At 34.9% G+C, this 10,386-nt stretch overlaps 1 protein-coding gene across 2 annotated transcripts in view; it reads left to right on the top strand.

The window, feature by feature from the left end:
- Window positions 1-10,386, top strand: part of UBE2E2 (ubiquitin-conjugating enzyme E2E 2) — a 384,028-nt gene that overhangs the window by 32,624 nt on the left and 341,018 nt on the right. The window lies entirely within an intron of this gene.

The raw sequence follows: 10,386 nt of genomic DNA on the forward strand, positions 1-10,386 counted from the left end.
AACAACCATGAATACATTCAGTATTCATGGGAAGATTGACATTTCAATCAGTCCATGCACAAGTGGTCAGTGCTGTGGGGACACGGAATAACTGTAAGATATGGCTTCTTGATTTTAGGAACTTATAATCTTAATTGTTGAAAAAAGCCCAGCTCACTTGAAATAATTACAGAAAAATATTAGAAAACATAGAAAAGGAAATGTGTAGTAGTAAGATTCATCTAGCAATCTTGTTCATTTATTCACCAAAAACCTACTGAGTACTTTTTTTTTCATTGGAGTCAAAACCTCTGAGTTTTAGTACAAGATCTGCTACTGTGACACTGAGAAAGTTCCTTTCTTTTACTGAATTTATCTACCTCATAGGATCATATATGATAATGTATATGAAAGATTCTAGACACTAAAGCATTGTGCAAATATAAAGAGTTATTTAATGTTATTTGGGAGAGACCATGTGTGTGGTAGTAATTAAAAGGAGCAAAATAGTGAGGGCTGAAATAGTTAGGGTGGGTAGGATTTTCCCCTTAAAGAAACGTCAGGAGTAAAAGGCTGTTATTAAAAGCCAGTACATAGAATTAATGAAATATAGGTTGAGTATCCCTTATTTGAAATGCTTGGGACCACAGACGTTTCAGATTTTGCAGTTTCTCAGGTATTGGAATATTTGCATGTACATAATGAGCTATTTTGAGGATGAGGCCCAAGTCTAAACATGAAATTCATTTATGTTTCATATACACTTTATGTACATCTACTGAATGTAATTTTGTTTTTTCCCTTGGGAACACGGAAGTGTGCCTGTGGTTTGACTGTGACCCGCCACATGCGGTCAGGTGTAGAATTTTCCACTTGTGATGTCATGTTAGCACTCAAAAAGTTTTGGATTTTGGAACATTTCTGATTTCTGATTTTGGATTAGGGATGCTCATCCTGTAGTTGGAGAGAGAAGATAGTTTTCAGTAAGATGGAAAAATTATCCAATCCTGTCTTTTTGGAAGATGAAGTGTTCTGCATAGGTGAAATTGTTGAACAAGTGAGGTATATCTCTTCAAGTTCCAAATTTTTATATTTTATTATTTAAGATAAAATGTATCTCTAAAATGAGTTTTGCATTTCCCTCCCTTCTAAAACAGTATACTGAGTGTAACATTTTCCTGTTAGTTTGGAACTTCATTCTCAACCTCAGTTATGATACTGTAATATAATCTATTATACAACTTCTGAGTTATTGAGGTATACAGGGATTTTGCCTCATGCCCTAAAAAGGACCTAAGGCTGCTATCATTTTTTAATTGAGATATAATTCAACTACCATAAAATTCGCCCTTTTGAAGTATGCAATTGAAGTGGTTTTTAGTGTATTCACAAAACTGTGCACCCATCATCCCCATTACTTGCTGAGCATTTTCGACAACCCATGCCTATTAGCAGTCATTCCCCATTCTTCCATGCCCCCAGCCTCTGGTAACCACTAATCGACTTTGTGTCGCTATGGATTTGTCTTTTCTGGACATTTCATGTAAATGGAACCTTACAAAGTCGCTTTTGTGTCTGTCTTCTTTCACTTAGCATAATTAAAGCATTCAGTTTTATAATAAAAATGCTACGCAGGTGAGTGGGTCGGGGTGGGAGGTTTGAGAGATCCCGTGAAAGAAGGAAGGTGAAATAAGAGGGAGAGAGATGAGATCAGATGAAATTGAGAATTAATGAACGTTGAGTATCAGTAAGCCTGGGCACTGTGCTAAATATGTTGGGTGACAGAGCAGAAGAGGTTCTAAAAGGTATGCTGGTTTTTTCATCCTTTGGTTGATGATTTGGACTTTGAATAGAAAGGACAGTTGTATTCTCTTGCTGTATAGAATTACAGAATGAACTCTTTGAAAAGGAATTAGAAAGCGATCAGTCAACTTTTGGCTCCTGTGATTTATTCTTTTTTTAAAGTGCAATTTCCAATTTCTGCCCAGTTTCCATTTCTTGAGGTATGTAAGGCTCTTGCCACATGATGCCAGCCTTGTCCTGGGTTATAGTTTTTTTTATGTGTCATAATGTAGCCAGGTTGAATTTTGGAAATACTGTAGACTGAGAGAATAGGCATCTCAATAATTTTTCTTCATATCTTATTGCTGAATATTTAAGGTTAGACGAATTGGCTAAACATTCACATTTTATTAACTAGTAACTACCTGTTTTTCATTTATTCCATAGATAATGCCATGCCCCCATTAAACCTGTTTATCTAAATTTTAATTCTTTAGCTTAACAGTTCTTACAGACATTAATTAAGTTTTGTGTTATATTATTCTAAAGCTGTACTAGTGGATCAGCCAGTTAAAATTTTTTTCTATTGGGTAAACTGTTTAGTTTAGCTGTTGATTCGGTAAACAGTGAGCTTGGGTGGTACAATTGATACATGGTTGTGTGCTTGCATTAACTATCAATAGTCAGTTCTGGTTTTACCATATTATCCTTAATAAATGGTAATGATCAAGTTTGTTTAGGGAAGAAGTCTATCGTGAAATAGCTTTGTGTCTGCAGTGCACAGCAGCACTATTTATGCCATTATGAATCTTTAGGGCTTACTATGTCTGCAGTGAAAGCTACCAATGAAATCTGACAGGATCTTTTGACATTTTTACTTCTAAGCATTGTATGTCTAATATAGGGGTGAATTAAGCCCAAGCATTATACATCTAATATAGGAGTGAAGTAAGCCCTTTGTATTGTTGAGCTGTGATTCTTGAAGCTTACTTGGTAGCCTCAGTATTTTCTCTGTTTTCCCATATTCACTTTTAACTTGGGTAAAATTCCCATTCCATTAGAGAATCTTAGTATTCAGTGGATTTTTTGTGGGGTTTTGTGACCTTTACTGATGGAGCACATAGATGTGCTAAATAAAAGTTAATGATAGTGAAAATTTATTATGTTGATTAGCTAGTTAAATAGATGTTAACATTTGAGGTTTAATTTTATTATTTAATTTTTTTGTTTAGGTGTCTGTAAAATAAACCCTCTCATTTAAAATTTAGCCTCTATATATAGCTGCCTACTGGATGCTCCATGTGAATATTAATAGAATAGAATTAATAGAATATTAATACTGTTTGCTTCTTACAAATACAAATGTGACAAGAATGAAAGCTTTCACATTTTACCAGAATCTTTATGATTTCGATGATAATTTTTTTCTATTGACAGTATGGAGCACTTTGCAGATGGATATCAGGTTGTCATGTGCCATAACTGCTTTGCTTGAAAATAGTTATCACTGAGTAGAGATATAAAGAAGATCAAATAACTATTGAAGTTAAAGGAAACTGCAAAGGATACTATCATAGTTTGGTTTTTTGGTGAATAAAATTCTTCACCTGCTGCACTAGAGCCAGTAATATGGACAAACAATTTTAATACTAATAATGTCATCATTTGTTGAGCACTCATTAGCTATCAAGTCTCATGCGTCATCTTTTATGTTCCTAGCAGTTCTGTAAGGGCAGATATTACCATTTCATTTTTCTAAATGCATTCAATCTCTGACCCTCAGTTTTCCTCTCAGACCTCAGATCTTGTGCCCTTTACCCTACATCTTGCCGCCAAGCCCAGCTTCTTCCTGATTTTTATTTTGTATTTTATGTTCTGAATTTTCTCTGAAGAGTAACCTATATTCATGTTATGGCTTTATTTAAGAAAATAATTTATTGTCAAGTTAATTTATTGTCAAGTTTTATGGCTCAGCAAAAAATTACTGTTAGTTCAGGCATAATTGTCTTGGCAAGTTTACATCTTTTTTCTCAAACATTGGTTAGGCAAATTGAACTTCTGAGTACCTTTATAGTATTGTGAAAATCTGAAAAAGTTGTCTACAACTAGTATTTCTTTTTCTTGGCCTTAGGACTTTAATAATGAATTTTTTCCAAGTAGTCCTCTGCAGAATACTTAAACATAATAGGATGCAGCAGATTTTGTTCTACCTAATGTCAATTTAGAGAGTATTTTACTTTTTAAATGAAAATTATGATGCCCGAGGATCTTTCTTAAGCCTGTGTATTCATTTTTACTTGGTATTTTAGTTGCTACCACGTATCAGTAGCAGGTGATGATTTTTCCCTCCTCTAACCATGGAGGTTTTATTTTTAAAAAGCTAGGACAGCTTTAAATTTCTTACTGTTGTATCAATTAAGGGTGATTTTACAGGTAGAAAAACATGCCTGAGTTTCATTTGAAAGAAAAAATAACAAATTGTATTAAATGAGAAAAATTAAAAAATATGCTTAAGGTTTAAACAAAAACATATTTAGGAGAAACTTTTAAGCTGAATATGCCTTTTGCAGAAATTTTAACCAAGAAAAGACTAAATGATCTTTAATAACTATGCTCTTAGTGTATGTTGGCAAATTCATATTTGCATGCATTATTTACATATAAAGATAGATTAGTGTCTAGTTTTGTGTGAATTCCATTCTGTAATATACATTCTTTTATCAGGTTACATGCGTCTTTGTGCAGTCGACTTTTCAGTATTTGTATTCTTTAGCTTCCTTAATGAAGATTTTTATAGTCAAAGTGGAAGAGGGCCAACTTTTTATTGTTAGTGCAGCAGCATAATTAACTATACAAGGTTTATTTATTATAGCAGAGTATTAGAACGATGCTTCAAAGAGGAAAACATACAGAGAAGATTAGTAAATAACACCCATGTGTGTGCAAGGCTGGCCAGTTGTAATAATGCCTTTATTGGGTGGTTCTTGAATTTGTAAGCACATGCTTACATTTTTCAGATAATAGGAACTAAATTGTCTAATTTTAATTGCCATTTCTATTGCACTGTTATAAGAAAATAATGGAAATTTTGCTTCGATAAATGTATTGGAGACGTGTTGTGTATACTTTGGTTCTAAAAGACTTTGAGCTCTTAAACAAATGGATAGTGTTGGAAAGGTAAAGAAAACTCATTCTAAGGCACACATTTTATTTATGACTTCTGAATCAGATCTGAAAAAAACGATACATTACAATAATTTATTCAACAATAGAATAAAGTTTTCCAATCGGGCTAATACCATTAAGAGAATTTAGGGCTTTGTTCATCTCACATTTTCTGGGAAGGTCCTGATTTCAGATACTCCTCGTTTTCTTTTATATAAATACATTTAGAAATCAGAATATCCTTTGGGTCTGTTTATCGTGGTCTAGTAAACGTGGTTAACCAATATTTAGGCACTGTGGAGAAACAGGAAAAGATGAGACAGTGAAAGATATTGAGATTAGAGTTCATTTACATAAAAATAGAGGATCATAGGTTAAAAAAATCCTACAGCACACTTATTGTCTATGAAAGAGGGTTTGTAATTGATAAGTAAGTTATACACTGTTTAAAAGAAGATACAAAGGAAATATTGAGTTCTCATAATTGGTAGACATTATGCTGAATATTGTCATATTCTCATTTTTAAAGATTTCATGTCATTATCATCCTCAGTTTACAGTTGGGGAGACCAAATCTCAGAGAATTTACATTGTTGGAGGTCACACAAAGCCAAAATTCAAATCCTAATTTTAAATTCCATTTTCTTTTATTAAATCATTATGAATGACTAGAAACCCTTAAAGGATGTAATTTTTCAAATTGACCGAATTGGATATCTTTAATTAAATACTACATCTAAACTTATCAAAATAAAATATTATAGACCTTATTTGGTTCTTAAGTGTATTCACATAGTAAGGGATTTTTGATATTCATAATAACAGCATGAGTAATTGAAGTCATTAAAGTAATCAAGCAATTTTGTTTAGTAATAATAATATATTAGAATAGCATTTTACAGTTTTAAAGGGCACTTTCATATCTGTTATTTTTGTACCTTAAACCTTTTATGAAATCTGCCAAATAATTGGTTTTGTTCCCTCTTGACCTTTCTAAAATGAAGGAAAACCATGCCTCTTTGAGTTCAGGAATTATCTTTTGCATATTTACACACATACATTTTTCATCCTCCCACCAACAATTAGACCCGAGGTTGGGCACTTACTGGATAGATGGAGGAAAGGATAAATAACAGGACAGATTTCAAAAGGAGAAGCAGGAGGCTTTGGGTGAATACCTACCTTTAAGTTTTTGAAAATAGGCAATAAAATGTATTTTGAGCTTTGAGTACTTGATTATCGTCAATTAAATCAATTAATGAAACATTTTATAAGTCTTTAGTTGTTTTTAAAACCATATACATATGCCTTCCCCAAGAATTTAACACTTACAACAAAGCATCTGGATTATTGCCTGGCATATAGTAGGCATTCATTCACTTACTAAGTGAATGAATAACCACAATGGAGACTTTCTGGACTTTTTATTCTTTTTTCATTTTTTTCAAAAAGCCAGTTCCCATAGAATACAAAAAGTAAGAGAATTTATTAATTGCTCAAATATTATAAGACTAGACTGGTTTTGTTGTTGTTGTTGTTTGTTTTCGAGACAAAGTCTCACTCTGTCACCCGGGATAGAGTGCAGTGGCATCATCATAGCTCACTGCAACCTCAAACTCCTGAGCTCAAGAGATCCTCCTGCCTCAGCCTCCTGAGTAGCATCTAACTTTTTCTATTTTTGATAAGAGTCTGGGTCTCACTCTTGGTCAGGCTGAGTCCCTGAGTTCAAATGATCCTTCCACCCGAGTCTCCCAGAGTGCTAGATTACAGGCATGAGCCACTACACCCAGACTGGTTTTGTATTATAGCTCTAGTACTATATTGTCTTACTCTTTATTATGTGATATTGAAATCAGAAAATAACCTCATTACATGTTACTTATGTCTATGAGTGTATTATTTTTTTAGCAGGGGTGTTTGGGCTCAAAGAGGAAGAATTCTTCCATAGAACATGAAAAAGGCATTTCTTTGACAGCTGAATTTGAAGGCTCATTCGCAAAGGTACTTTCCACCACACCTATACCCTAGAAATTAGCTTATAAAGTAATTCTGACATTTACTGCTTCTTCTGGTCTTCCTCCTTTTATTAAAGAGAATAACTTTTATAAAGTCACTTGCAAATTCATTTGTGGTTTTCCATTTTGTATTCAGATAGCAACTCTGAAGATTCTAAGTTGTAAAAGTCTTTAGATTTTGCATTTTAAAAGAAAGATAATATTGCCATGTAAAAATTTTGATTAGCATCATGCTTTAGCACGATTGCATATGCTAAGCAAGTACATTTTTGTCTCCAGTTCCCAATTCTAATAAATTTTGTCTTCATTTTCTCACTGTTGCAAAAGTATAGATCATGTTTTGGTAATTGAATACTTTTTTTTCTTCCATCAATAAAGCAATTGCTGGCCTGATGTTCTTCAGTTTCACACATTTCTGTAGATGATTTGATCAGGTGACTATCTTAATGACATACAACTATCTGATTCTGTTTTTTTTTTTTTGAGACAGAGTCTCACTGTGTTGCCTGGGCTAGAGTGCCGTGGCGTCATCTTAGCTCACAGCAACCTCAAACTCCTGGGCTCAAGCGATCCTACTGCCTCAGCCTCCCGAGTAGCTGGGACTACAGGCATGCGCCACCATGCCCGGCTAGTTTTTTTTTTTTAATATATATTTTTTAGTTGTCCAATTAATTTCTTTCTATTTTTAGTAGAGACGGGGTCTCGCTCTTGCTCAGGCTGGTCTCGAACTCCTGAGCTCAAACAATCCGCCCGCCTTGGCCTCCCAGAGAGCTAGGATTACAGGCGTGAGCCACCGCGCCCGGCCTGATTCTGTTTTTTTGAATGTGAGAATACTCATTAGACAACATGCCCAGAATTACCCCACATCCTTCCTGGTGTTTCACTCCTTTTTATAGATAGGGAAGGAATTTCTCTGTCATTTCCCTAAGACGGCACCTTAATTCTCCGCTATAACCCCTGATTGATGGAAGAGTTAGGGGATCAGGTGAAATTTGAAATTGTTACACAAAATCTAAGTTCTGCTAGTTAAGTGCGATGTTGAAAATTTGGAACATTCAGCACAAAAACATCTGATCAATTTGGTTATGTAGATCTCAAAAAAGAATGTGCCACATTATAAAATTAACAATATATAAAGTTGTATGCATCAGAACCACTTTTAGAATTTTTTAGTGGCAACATCTCACATACATTGCACTTTATTTAACTTCTGTAAATTCAATCTTCCGTACAAAAGGAGAGAGCATACTTGAGAGAATACAATTTAAGGAGTGCAGGTGAGAGCCATTCAGCCATTCCTTTCATTTTGATCAATGAATGTGTGCCCCTGAGTGAGAGATGGAATTTCTTTCAGTTCTCAGTTGCTGTTCATAGTATAAACATCTCCCTTCCCTGAGCATGATTTTAGTCTTTTCTAAACTGGTCAGCTATTTCATCTGGTTAATTCACCTGAATGAACAGTGAGCTATTGCAATGCTAGAGGAACACTACTGAAGAACAATACTTTACAGTCTCCTTAAGAGATACTCAAAATAATGTTGAGTGTGTGCAGTTTTTGCCTTTTACAGTGACTTTACAATCTAATTTTTAAGTAAGATGCGACTTTGCCATAATATATGAATTAAAGACAAACAAGATCAATAGAGCCAAAGCGAGTGGAAACATTTGAAAATGAATGACTTTTAAAAATACTAGGTATCTAGTAAGGTAAGTGTAGAAAAATAACTGTAATTAAATTTTTTTTTTTTGAAGATGAGGGTCTTGCTCTGTCACCAGGGCTGGAGTGTAGTGGCACCAATCACAGCTCATTGCAGCTTTGAATTCCTAGATTCAAGCATTTGTCTTAGCTTAGCCTCCTGAGTACTAAGACTGCAGGTGTGCACCACCATGTCCGGCTAATTTTTTTTTTTTTTTTTTGAGACAAAGTCTCACTTTATTGTCCCAGGTAGAGTGTGGTGTCATCATCATAGCTCACTGCAACCCGAAACTGCTGGGCTTAAGCAATCCTCCGGCATCAGCCTCCCGAATAGCTGGGACTACAGGCACGTGCCACCACGCCCATCTAATGTTTTCTATTTTTGGTAGAAATTGTGTCTCACTCTTGCTCAGGCTGGTCTCGAACTCCTGAGCTCAAGTGATCCTCCTGCCTTGGCCTCCTAGAGTGCTGGGATTACAGGCACGAGCCACCATGCCCTGCCTCAAAGTTTTTTTAAAAAGCTACTTAGGGCCAGGCATCATGGCTTACGCCTATAATGGTAGCACTTTGAGAGGCCAAGGCAGCCAGAAGTTTGAGATCAGCCTGAGCAACGTAGTGAGACTTGGTCTCTACAAAAAGTGGGAAAATCACCCAGGTGTGGTGGCACGTGCCTATAGTCTCAGCTACTCGGGAGGCTGAGGCAGGAGGATCACTTGAGGCAAGGAGTTTGAGGTTGGGGTGAGCTATGATGCCACTGCACTCCAGCCTGGGTGACAGAGTGAGACCCTGTCTCAGGAAAAAAAAAATCTGCCTAGTATATTTTCGAAATCTTAAAATTTGGGTCACTGTAAATAAGTGGAAAGCATTAGACTGATTTAGAATAAATGTAGTTAAATTAGCCAAGATTAGGGATTGCGATGACCTTGAAAATAATGGCTATATTAATTAAAATTCAGGCTATTTTAATTAAATCTGATGGTTAAAATAAAAAGTCATCTGTATTAACCCAGAATTTAAAAAGTATGCATTCTTGAAGGATTGCATAATAGCTGCTAAGTTATATGTCAGACCCTGATCTAAGTGGTTTGCCTGTCTTACCCCTTTATTCTAGGTGAGTAAATAGATGCTGTTCTGGAAGCTTTATATATATTAACCCATTTAATTCTCAGTAACTCCATGAGTAAGGACTGTTGTTATCACAACCTTACAGATGAGAGACTTGCCAAAGTCACAAGGCTATTAAGCAGATGAGCCATGATTCAAATTCAGACTGCCTGAGTCCATTTCTATACTTTTGTCTTTTGTGCTGATTCTTGATTCTCTGTTTACATTATTATTGTCTCATAGATAAAGGTTTCAAATGCCCACTTCAATTCACTGAAAGTTCATAAGGAGATTTTGAGACAAGGTCTGCACTCAGCAAAAATTTTCTGATTTTGTATCAGAGGTGGTTTTATGAGCATGAGATTGGAGAGTGGGGGCATAACCTTGTTTTTAACTGTATATCAAACTAGATCACCAGAAAACTGTTAATATTTAGTCATATATTTTAGTATCATTGTCTCATGTTTGATCTTTATAAGATGCAGTTATATAAAAAACATTTCTACATCTCCTATTAAACTGTAATATGTTGAATACATTATCTCTTATGATATTCAGTGTTCCTTCCCTTTATAAGCATTTACATGATAAATTCTTTAAGAATTTAGTTTCAGAGAAGTTTCTTTCCTTATGATCTGGCACACT

The sequence above is a fragment of the Propithecus coquereli genome, unplaced genomic scaffold, assembly GCF_000956105.1.
Source record: "Propithecus coquereli isolate 6110/MARCELLA unplaced genomic scaffold, Pcoq_1.0 Scaffold214, whole genome shotgun sequence".
In the NCBI taxonomy this organism is placed as follows: Eukaryota; Metazoa; Chordata; class Mammalia; order Primates; family Indriidae; genus Propithecus; species Propithecus coquereli.